Consider the following 12,524-nt stretch of genomic DNA (forward strand, 5'->3'; position numbering starts at 1 on the left):
TAGCTACAGCTCTCCACGTCTAGAAAGCCTCACTTAAAGTCCACAAGAGACAATGCAAAAAACAGAGACAGAATCTGTCAAAACAGAACAGCCAGTAAACACGAATTTTAAACAGGTACTTCCGTTGCTCAAATCAGAAAACTCAAAACTAATGAAAGTTGCGTACATATCTGAGGAACACTCAAGTAAATTGGCAGATTTTTCTGAGTTACCTACAGAGAATCATACCCAGATTCGTGACAGCAAGAAATCTGTTTCTGCGCAGAAATCCAAATCTAGCATCAACCTTCTATTAGAGACTTCACTTGGCACAACATTGCAATAAAATAAAGATAAGGAGAGGTTTCTACAGTAGTAACAACTTCCAAAACACAACAAAACAGTAGCAAAATAAACACATGGGTTATCTCCCAAGAAGTTCTTTCTTTATAGCCATTAAGATGGGCTCAGCAGTTTTAATGATGCACTCGCAAGAAATAAGAGTTGAAGCAAAAGAGAGCATCAAGAAGAAAATTCAAAACACATTTAAGTCTAACCCACTTCCTATGCATAGGAATCTTGTACACAAATAAATTTATGAAGAACAAAGTGACAAGCATAGAAAGATAAAACAAGAGTAACTTCAAAATTTTAAGCATATAGAGAGGTGTTTTAGTACCATGAAAATTTCTACAACTATATTTTCCTCTCTCATAATAATTTTCAGTAGCTTCATGAACAAACTCAATAATATAACTATCACATATAGCTTGCTTTTCATGATCCATAAACACATAATTTTTATCAAGCTAAAAAATAGTGCGATTAAAACTTTCAAACACACTTTTATCAATAATATAACAAGATGGTTGATCAATCTCAAGAGATATGGGACTCATAGATAATGTCAAGACCTCTCCAATCCCATTTTCATTAGTAGTACAATTAATATTATCAAGTAACATAGGACCATCATCAAGAGCTTTATCATAAACATTTGCTACGCAAAATTCTTTAGTACCATGCATTTCGAAATCAGGCACAAACAAAGCATTATCATAATATTTATCAAAGTAGCATGGATTATCATAAATAACAGTAGCATAATTATTCTCACAAGTTTTACTCATAGGGAATATTTCAAGAGAACCCACAGGAACATAACATTCAACCTCTTTCGGTGAGCATGGAGGACAATCAAATAGTGTAAGAGATAAAGAGTTACTCTCATTAGAAGGTTGGCATGGGTAGCTAATCCATTCTTCCTCCTTTTGTTCATCACTCTCCTCTTCTTTTTCATCCAATGAGCTTTCAGGTTCATCAATTTCCTCCTCTTTTTCATCCAATGAGCTTTCAGGTTCATCAATTTCTTCTTCCACAGGTCCCTGCAAATTGTGAGTGCATTCTTGTGCATTAATGAGTCTCTCTTTATAATCAATGATATAAGGATTATCAGTGTAACTTTCATTGCAAAAATTAAGGATAGAAGAGACATAATCTTTAAGGTCCTTACAAACAACACAAGTTTCATAATTTTTAACCATGAAGGATTCTATCTCAGAGGCTCCCATAAATATGACAAATTGTTCTACCTCTTCAAACCCAAAATGAATATAGCTATTCCAATTATAGTTCTTAATTAAAAATTCCTCACTAAAGCCACATTGAAATTTAAGATGTTTAGTGTCCTGTTGAGAGCAATAGTTTATATCATGACGTTTAAGCAAGATTTTAGCAATTGTATTCAATTTTTCTATCACAACACTCATCACTTTTCCCGCTCTTGATTCTCTATAATTATTATAATATTCTATAAGCTCCAAGTAGGTTGTAGGTTCTCCCATAACAACAGTTTTTAATTTTTCGGTTTTTCAAAATTTTATGGATTTTCGGGTATATAAGGAAAATAAAACAAAACAAAAACAAACTAGACAAAAGTAAACTAAGCAAAGTAATACTAGACAGAAATAAACTAAGCACAAATAAACTAGACAAAAGTAAACTAAGCAAAACAAAATAAAATAAAACAGAGAGAGAGGTAGAGTGTACTCCCCAGGTGAACTTATGAGTAGAGCTATGCCTCCCCGGCAACGGCGCCAGAAAACAGTCTTGATAACCCACAAGTATAGGGGATCGCGGCAGTCTTCGAGGGAAGTAAAACCCAAATTTATTGATTCGACACAATGGGAGGTAAAGAATACTTATAAGCCTTAACAACTGAGTTGTCAATTCAGCTGCACCTGGAAAAGCACTAGTAACAGGGGTGATGTGAAAGCAACAATAATATGAGAGCAGTAGTAACAGTAACACAACAGCAGTAGCAGTAATATGAGAGCAATGGCACCAGAAAATAGTTGATACTACTTCCAATGTCATGTAGAACGAGTATATGATGATGAGAGATGGACCGGGATTCCCAGCTATCTACACTAGTGGTAACTCTCCAATAACAAGTGTTGGGTGAACAAATTACAGTTGGGCAATTGATAGGATTGAAATAGCATTAAGACAGAACATCAAGATTATTAATCATGTAGGCATGTTTTCCATATATAGTCATACGTGCTCGCAATGAGAAACTTGTACAACATCTTTTGTCCTACCAGCCGGTGGCAGCCGGGCCTCTAGGGAATCTACTGGAAATTAAGGTGCTCCTTTTAATAGAGCACCGGAGCAAAGCATTAACACTCCGTGAAAACATGTGATCCTCATATCTAAGTCTTCCCCTCTAGTTGTCCCAATTTCTGTCACTTTGGGGCCTTTGGTTCCGGACATAGACATGTGCATACAACTTGTAGATACAATCTAAGCAATAAGTATAGAGCTTAAATCTAAGATCATGCCACTCGGGCCCTAGTGACAAGCATTAAACACAACAAGATTGCAGCAACAATAACTTCACAAACTTTATAGATAGACTAATCATAATGTAACAATCCATTGGATCCCAACAAACACAACACCGATTACATCAGATGAATCTCAATCATGTAAGGCAACTCATGAGATCATTGTATTGAAGTACATGGGGGAGAGAGTACCAACTAGCTACAGCTAGAACCCGTAGTCCATGGGGGAACTACTCACGGAGCATGATGGAGGCGATGGCGTCGATGGAGATGGCTTCCGGGGGCACTTCCCCGTCCCGGCGGCGTGCCGGAACAGAGACTTCTGTCCCCCGAATTGGAGTTTCGCGATGGTGGCGGCGCCCCTGGAGTCTTTCTGGAGTTTCGTCAAAAGGTCTCGAGTTTTTAGGTCGAAAGGGCTTATATAGGCGAAGAGGCGGCGCAGGAGGGGCAACAGGGTGCCCTCCTCATAGGCCGGCGCGGCCAGGGGCTGGCCCGCGCGGCCCTATGGTGTGGGGGCCCCAGGCCTCCCCTCTGACTCCCCTTCGGTGTCCTGGTCCGTCTCGGTGAATTATGATGTTTGGTCTTCGTTTCATCGAATTCCGAGAATATTGCCCGAACAGCCTTTCTGGAACCAAAAACAGTAGAAAACAGGAACTGGCACTGTGGTATCTTGTTAATAGGTTAGTTTCGGAAAACGCATAAAATCATCATAAAGTGCAAGCAAAACATGTAAGTATTGTCATAAAACAAGCATGGAACATCAGAAATTATGGATACGTTGGAGACGTATCAGTTGCTCCTGCGTTTTTCAACCCGAAGGTCATGACGTTGTAACAGAAGACGCCGTGTGGGGTGATGAACGCAGTTAGCTCCTGGTCTTCTTTCTTCAGCTTGATCTGATTGTATCCAGAGTACGCATCGAGGAAGGAGAGGCGATCACATCCGGCTGTGGAGTCGACTATCTGATCGATACGAGGCAGCGGGAAGTGGTCCTTCGGACAGTGTTTGTTGAGGCCGGTGTAATCGATACACATACGCAGAGCGGTGGTGTCTTTCTTGGGCACCATGACAGGGTTAGCCACCCACTCAGATTCCTTGAGCTCTCGGATGAATCCTGCTTTGCGGAGCCGATTGACTTCCTCGCCAATTGCTCTCCTTTTAGGTTCGGAAAATCGGCGCATTGACTGCTGCACTGGTTTGGCTGTCGGGTCAACATTAAGGGCGTGCTTGATGTCTACGGGTGCTTCTATTCTTGTAGACAGTGTTGGGCCTCCAAGAGCAGAGGTTTGTAGAACAGCAGCAAGTTTCCCTTAAGTGGATCACCCAAGGTTTATCGAACTCAGGGAGGAAGAGGTCAAAGATATCCCTCTCAAGCAACCCTGCAATCACGATACAAGAAGTCTCTTGTGTCCCCAACACACCTAATACACTTGTCAGATGTATAGGTGCACTAGTTCGGCGAAGAGATAGTGAAATACAAGTGGAATGAATGAATATGAGCAGTAGTAACGGCGCCAGAAAAGTGCTTGCTGGCGTGCAGTTGATGGTAGTAATATTGCAGGAAGTAAAGATGCAGTAAAACAGTAAACAAGCGATGATTGCAGTATTTGGAAACAAGGCCTAGGGATCATACTTTCACTAGTGGACACTCTCAACATTGATCACATAAATAAATAAGTTCTCTTCCTTTGTGCTACATATACTCTTGTTTGATAATGAACACCATTCGTTGTGTAGGGCTACAAGAGCTCCCTCAAGCCGGAGTTAACAAGCGCCACAACATTCGGCATTCATATTTAAGTAACCTTTAGAGCATAATAGATCTTTGCAATTTAAACCGAGTACTAACATAGCATACACACTGTCACCTTACACTATGAAGGGGGAATAAATCACATCAATACTATCATAGTAATAATTAACTCCATAACCTTCAAGAGATTATGATCATAACCTATGCCAAGTACTGCACGATGCACACACTGTCACCATTACACCGTGAAGGAGGAATAGACTACTTTAATAACATCACAAGAGTAGCACATAGACTAATAGTGATACAAAACTCATATGAATCTCAATCATGTAAGGCAGCTCATGAGATCATTGTATTGAAGTACATAGGAGAGAGATTTAACCACATAGCTACCGGTACAGCCCTTAGCCTCGGGGGAGAACTACTCCCTCCTCATGGGAGACAGCAGCGTTGATGAAGATGGCGGTGGTGTTGATGGAGAAGCCTTCCGGGGGTACTTCCCCGTCCCGGCGGCGTGCCGGAACAGAGACTCCTGTCCCCCAGATCTTGGCTTCGCGATGGCGGCGGCTCTGGAAGGTTTCTCGTACCGTGGCTTTTTCGTATCGAAGATTTAGGTCAGGGACCTTTATATAGGTGAAGAGGCGGAGTGGGAGGGGGTACGGAGCCACCACACAATAGGGGGGCGCGGCCAGGGCCTGGGCCGTGCCGGCCACATGTGTGGCCCCCCCAGGGCTCTCCTCTGGTGGCTCTCGGGTGTTCTGGAAGCTTCGTGGAATTCTAAGATGCTGGGCGTTGATTTCGTCCAATTCCGAGTATATTTCCTTACTAGGATTTCTGAAACCAAAAACAGCAGAAAACAGGAACTGGCACTTCAGCATCTCGTCAATAGGTTAGTTCCGGAAAACGCATCAAAACGATATAAAGTGTGAACAAAACATGTAGGTATTGTCATAAAACAAGCATGGAACATAAGAAATTATAGATACGTTTGAGACGTATCAGTGCTCAGCGAGTTCCCTGGGGATACCTGGCATGTCGGATGGTTCCCATACAAATATCTCCCAGCGCTCACGGAGGAACTCGATGAGCGCGCCTTCCTATGCGACCGTAACGTCAGCCGATGTATTGACCGTTTTCTTCGGGTCAGTAGGATGCACCTGCAGCTTCTTGGCTTCCTTTGTAGCATCGAATTCATCGGATCTCGCGTTTCGATTGTCGGCTGGTGGTTGCGCATGATCTATGGCAGCGTCGATTGCATTGAGTTCTTCCTTGGCACCAAACTTCGAGGCGATCTTCTGGAACTCCCTGTCGCAAGTGTCTGATCGAGCAAAGCTCCCATGAACGGTTATTGGGGTCCCGTTGTTGCCTGGCATCTTCAGTTTTAGGTACGCATAATGAGGTATGGCCATGAATTTGGCAAACGCAGGTCTGCCGAGGATGGCGTGATATTGAGACTCCCAGTCGACTACTTCGAACTCGATCTTCTCCTTCCTGAAATTGTTGGGCGTACCAAAGACTACATCCAATGATGTTTTACCGAGAGAATAAGCATGTCGACTGTTAAACCCATTGCTCTCATTGTGTTGGTGAATAGCAGGTTCAAGCCACTTCCTGCATCCATGAATACTTTGCTCATATTGTACCCTCCAATATGCGCCTCAAGGACAAGGGCTGCATGACCTGGTCTAGGGACGGCTTTCGGGTGATCTGTCCTGTCGAAGGAGATAATTTGCTCCGACCAGTCGATGAATTCGGGTGTATCAACCATAGCCACTTCTGCATACTTCACTTCTCGTGAGAATTTCTTGATTTCCCTTTTTGAAAAGCTGGTTTTATGGATCATGTTGACCTGTCCACGTGGTTCTGGGAATGCTTCGGCTGGTACATACTCGCCTCTTTCCATCGGTTCGTACGGTTCGGGTACATATGGTTCTGGCGGATGGCCGTAAGATCTTGCCCTCTTCTCCATCATATGAACTCTTGATATGGCTTCGGTTCTAAGATCATCACAGAACTGTCGAATCTCCAAGAAGTGTCGGCAGGTCCTTAGTAGATGACTGGATTTCTCCCGACCATCCTTCGGGTCAATGTAGGAGTGGAGGTAGCATGGTGCTTCGAGTTGCTCCGTAGCCGATAAATACGGCGAACGGGTGCGGCCATGGATCGGTTGCGCGTCCTGCTGCCCTCGTTCCGACTGGTGGGGGTGAGTCGCTGTTCGTTCTTCCTCTCCATGATGCGAATCCCTTCGTCTTTTCCTTCGTCCTGTCGCGAGGTCGAAATTTCCTTGGCTGCCTCCCTGTGCCTTTCTGAGTGGGGTCTCCAAGGTTGCCGCCGGAACGTCATCTGCCGAGACTGATGTCCTCGAGCCAGATGTCCCTGTCCTAGGGAGGCGAAGAAAGCCTCCGGAATCGATGACGAAGTGAACGCCTCCGAAAGTTGTGGTCATGCCGTTGCGCGTCTTTGCAGAGACCGAATGCGGCGGCTCAAGGTGTGGTATGAACTCGAATGATCCGCAGCGGATCGGGTCTTTTGGATCTGGTGGCGTTGGTGACTCGAGCACGAACGCCGCAGATGTGACTGGTATTGCCGATGACCTGCCCTGTGCCGACAGGTTTCCCACAGACGGCGCCAATTGTCGAGGGTGCTCCTCGGCAATGCCCTCCGATAGGGGCTTAGGGTTGATGGAATCCTGCAAGCTGACACGAGACATCGGTTCGCAGACAAGCGGGGAGAGCGATTTACCCAGGTTCGGGGCCCTCGATGAGGTAAAATTCTTACGTCCTGCCTGTCTGTTCTTGATTATGATGATAATGGGTTACAATGGGGTGCCGAATAGTTCGGCTGTGATCTCGTCGAGATGGCTAAATACTAGGGTAACCCAGCTCTAAACTTCTGTTGGCTAAGATCGCTAAGATTGATCGTGTCCCTCGACAGCCCCTCTCCTGGCCTTTATATAGGAGGCCAGGTCTCAAGAGGTCTAATCGACTACGACTAGGTTTACAATAGATCTATCTCCAGACTTTTCTTGTTCGGCTCCTTCCGTGTCTTGTACTTCAAGGAATCCTCCGCCGCACCGTCCTAGCGACCCACCTCGCCATTGAGTGCCTTCATGGGCCTCCAACTAGGAAATATAGGATAGGGCAACACTGGTTAGCCGAAGGGTAATGCCCACGTCAGTAGGACCACATGTGAATTGATGAAGAAGCCCTGTGGATAACCTGTAAGAAGTTTGGTTTTACAACCTTGTTAAAAACAACATCATTACGACAATTCCAGACTGCCCAAACTAAAGCACAAACCCCTACTCGGATGAGCGCCTTAGTTTTTTTACCAATCTCATTTAACCAATTTCCAAACATATTAGTAATATTAGCGGGGAAAGGAATATTAAAAGTGAAATGAACCACCCTCCAAACAAGACGAGAGAACAGACAGGAAATAAACAAATGATCAATTGTTTCTTTAGATCCACAAAACACACAATCCGTACACCCATTCGACCATCTTTTTGCAAGGTTATCTTTGGTTAATAGCACCTTCTTATACAAGAACCACATGAAAATCTTAATCTTCAGTGGTACATTTATCCTCTAAATATATTTTTTCAGGAAAACTGTATGCCCATTCAAGAAATCGGCATACATGAATTTTACCGAAAAAATCCCAGAAGTCTTTAAGTGCCATTTGAACTTATCCGATTCATTACTAAGAGATACATTCATAAGTCTACGAACTAAAACAATCCAAGTCTCTCATTTATCATGTGTGAGTGCACGAGTAAATCCTATATTTAGAGGTGCATAAGACATAACGTTTGATACTAAGACATTCTTAGATCGAGTAATATTATATAGAGATGGATATTGTTCAGAAAGAGGAGTATCACCTAGCCAAACATCGTCCCAAAATCGAGTACTATTACCATCTCCTACGATAAATGATCATCGATGAAAGAAATCATCTTTCACCCCCATAATCCCCTTCCAAAAAGTAGAGTCGGCGGGTTTGGCTTGCACTTGTGAGAGCGTTTTACCTCGCAGGTACTTTTTTTTGCAGCAGCTCCTGCCACACGCCTTTTTCAGAAAGAAGTTTAAATAACCATTTGCTAAGTAAATATCTATTCTTTATGTTGAGTACCTCAATACCAAGACCCCCTTGATCTTTCGGTCTACAAATAATGTTCCATTTAGTTAATCTATATTTTTTTTTAAGTCATCACTTTGCCAGAAAAAGCGAGACCTATAGAAATCCAATCTTTTCCTTACCCCTTTGGGTATCTCAAAAAAGATAAAAGGAACATCGGAAGGCTAGTAAGAACAGAATTAATCAGGACAAGGCGGTCACCGTAGGAAAGCATCTTTCCTAACCATGACGCCAGCTTCCCCTCGGAGCGATCCTCGATAGGCTTCCATTCTTTATTCAGCAACCTCCGATAATGGATGGGTATGCCGAGATATTTAAAAGGTAAAGACCCTACCTCACAACCAAATATTGTTCGATAATTATGCTCTACCTCCTTAGCCTTACCAAAGCAATAAATTTCGCTTTTATGATAGTTTATCTTTAAACCGGATAATTGTTCAAAGAAAGAAAGAAAGTACTTCATATTTATGGATTTTTCTAACTCATGATCCATAAATAAAATAGTGTCATCCGCGTATTGAAGAATCGATATCCCTCCCTCCACAAGGTGAGGTACCAACCCCCTGATTTGACCATCCTCTTTAGCTCTAGCTATAAGAACAGCTAACATATCAGCCACGATATTGAACAAAATAGGTGACATAGGGTCACCCTACCGAAGGCCCTTCAAGGTTTGAAAATAGTGTCCAATATCATCATTAACTTTAATACCTATTCCATAGGTGTTTTTACGATCCATGCTATGCAAGAACATGGAAACAAGCGGGTATCCGAATATCTCAAAAATTACCCGCCAATACGAGCCAAGGGTTCCCACGTCCTAGGCTCCTAGCAGTATAAAACTAGTTGGCCCGGCCTCCAGGTTTGTAGTTAGGAAGCTAGCACTCCGCTGCTTTGATTGTGAGCGATGGGTCAAGCGACGCAGGTCCTTCTCCATGAGGCGAGGTCTGCACAGGCAGCAGCCCTCCTAGTCCTGGTCCCTCTTCTCTTGGCGTCCGTCCTCCTCATGGTGCGCCGCTTCGGGAACGGGACGGCCACGGCGAGAGCCAGAGAGGAGGTGCTGGGCAAGCTGCCCTCTCCCTGCGGCCGGCTCCCCGTCATCGGCCACCTGCACCTGCTGGGCTCCCTCCCGCACGTCTCCCTCCGCGACCTCGCCGCCCAGCACGGCCGCGACGGCCTCATGCTCCTCCGCCTCGGCGCCGTCCCCACGCTCGTCGTCTCCTCGCCGGCCGCCGCGCAGGCCGTCCTGCGCACGCACGACCACGTCTTCGCCTCCCGGCCGCACTCCCCCGTCACCGACATCCTCTTCTACGGCTCCACGGACGTCGCCTTCTGCCCCTACGGCCACCACTCGCGCCAGCTCAAGAAGATCGCCACCACGCACCCCCTCCCCGCCGGAAGGTCCGCTCCTACCGCCACGCGCGGGGAGCACGAGGTCAGGCTCGTCGTCGCCAAGCTCCGCGGCGCGGTCGGCGCCGGCGCCCCGTCGACCTCAGCGACATGCTCAGCGCCTTCGCCAACGACGTCGTCTGCCACGCCGTGTCCGGCAAGTCCTTCCGGAAGCAGGGCCACAACAAGCTCTTCCGGGAGCTGGTGGAGGCCAACTCCTCGCTCATCGGCGGCTTCAACCTCGAGGACCACTTCCCGGCGCTGGTGAAGCTGGACATCATCAAGAGGATGGTGTGCGCCAAGGCCCGGAGAGTGCACAAGATGTGGGACGACCTGCTTGATAGCCTCATCGACCACCACGCCAGCAAGCCGGCGTCAGAACGCGGCGGCGAGGACTGCGACTTCATCGACGTCTTGCTTTCCGTGCAGTAAGAGTACAACCTCACGAATGACCATATCAAGGCTCAGTTGACGGTACGCACGTATAGTATGACCTCACAATCAAACGGCACCTTCACCTACACGTCACATACTAGCAAAGCTAGTCTAGCTCTATATGCATGCTAAGCTGTTGGTTTTTTGTATTTACCTGCTGATCCATCCAAATGCATATGTAGATCATGCTTGAAGCTGGCACGGACACATCATTCATAGTGCTGGAGTACGCCATGGTTCGGCTCATGCAAAACCCCCACCTCATGGCCAAGCTACAAGCCGAGGTGAGGAACACCATACCCAAGGAAAAAGACATGGTCACAGAAGACGACCTCACCGGTTTGGCCTACCTGAAAGCGGTGATCAAGGAGACGCTCCGGCTCCACATGCCGGCGCCGCTCCTCGTGCCCCACCTATCCATGGCCGGCTGCGACATCAATGGCTACACCATACCATCGGGGACGCGCGTCATCATCAATAGCTGGGCTCTCGCGAGGGATCCAGGCGGCTGGGAGAACGCGGAGGAGTTCGTGCCCGAGCGCTTCTTGGAAGGCGGCAGCGCCGCCGCCGTGGACTACAGGGGGAACGACTTCCTCTACCTCCCGTTTGGGGCCGGGCGAAGGATATGCCCCGGCATCAACTTCGCCATCGTGACCGTCGAGATCATGCTGGCAAATCTCATGTACCACTTCGACTGGAAGCTACCACATGGATCGGCGCGGGAAGGTGGCATTAGTATGGCCGAATCATTTGGGATCACTGTGCACCGCAAGGAGAAGCTCCTCCTCGTCCCTCTGCTGCCGCAAGATTAACATACTGGTTTATGCATGGTCTTGTGAGTTTTGTGCCCACAAGATTAACTGAGGACTATATTACCTATCACAATAATATCGTGCTTTTGGACTTCTAGTTAAGCACATATGTATTATTATTGAATAAAGATGAAGCAGCCTACCCTCTCAGCCAGACTGGAGGGGGGGAGCCACTGGAATCGCCCCCATTAAATCCTATGTTGTCTCCATGATAAATTTGGAGTAGTCCACAACTAGATTTGTGTGTGTGGCAATATCTTGATGAAATATTTCCAAGTAATGTCATTATTAAAGAACCATATGAATTTCCCTATATATTATTACCATATTATTTATGTATTATTGGTGGTTGATATGTTGCTTGTTAGGTGAATTTTTCATATGCAATCAATAATTATGCTTTCCCTTGATGCATTTTTTTGACGGTCAACGGCAGGAGCTCTGCCTTTGCATTATAGAAGGGGCAAATTGATCCGGTTAATAAGGAAAACCGGGCCCAAAAACCGTACATCGCGTGGTTGATTCAGGAAAACCGGCAAAAGACCACACACGATAACTCATGGCACATCGTCTGTGCCAGATACAAGTGCCTCTAAACCTAAGAATACATGCCACACCTTGTACCCGACAAAGACAAACCCCTCAGACACACACAAACTCTCACCGCTGGTAGCGCACCGATGTGCACCCTCACAATAGAAGTGGTCAAGCATTGACGTCTACTAAGGCGCACACCGCCTTGATTGTCTGAGGCGTGTGTTGCTTCTTATACATCTGCAGATAATGTTGCATCTTCTCATTCAGAACTTCTTCGTTGGCTTTCCCTTTGCTCTTAGAATTTTGGAACCTCCCCAAAAGCCTCCGCCCGCCTATACTCTGCTCGCTTGGCTACATGAATGTCGCAATCTTTGTTTTTCTTGTCCAAACGATAACTGCGTCGCTCTAAGAGAGATGGAGCAGTCTCCCCCATCTGCATAGGGCTCGACACAGTGAGAGCAAGATCTCCGAAGAAGTCCCCCCACGGAGAAGGTGAGGCCTTCTCGAGTGGCTCATCTGCATCCATCTGGATTAACCCCTTTGAGGACTTCTCGGTGCAGGGAGCACCAGAAACTTTCAGATCTTCCGCAGCTGAAAGCCCATCAAGTTCCACCTCAGTCAGCT

At 46.1% G+C, this 12,524-nt stretch overlaps 1 pseudogene; it reads left to right on the plus strand.

Moving 5' to 3' along the window:
- The first annotated feature begins 9,634 nt into the window (after nt 1-9,634).
- Nucleotides 9,635-11,505, plus strand: LOC127331061 (indole-2-monooxygenase-like; annotated as a pseudogene).
- Nucleotides 11,506-12,524: the final 1,019 nt, after the last annotated feature.

The sequence above is a fragment of the Lolium perenne genome, chromosome 2 (assembly GCF_019359855.2).
Source record: "Lolium perenne isolate Kyuss_39 chromosome 2, Kyuss_2.0, whole genome shotgun sequence".
In the NCBI taxonomy this organism is placed as follows: domain Eukaryota; kingdom Viridiplantae; phylum Streptophyta; class Magnoliopsida; order Poales; family Poaceae; genus Lolium; species Lolium perenne.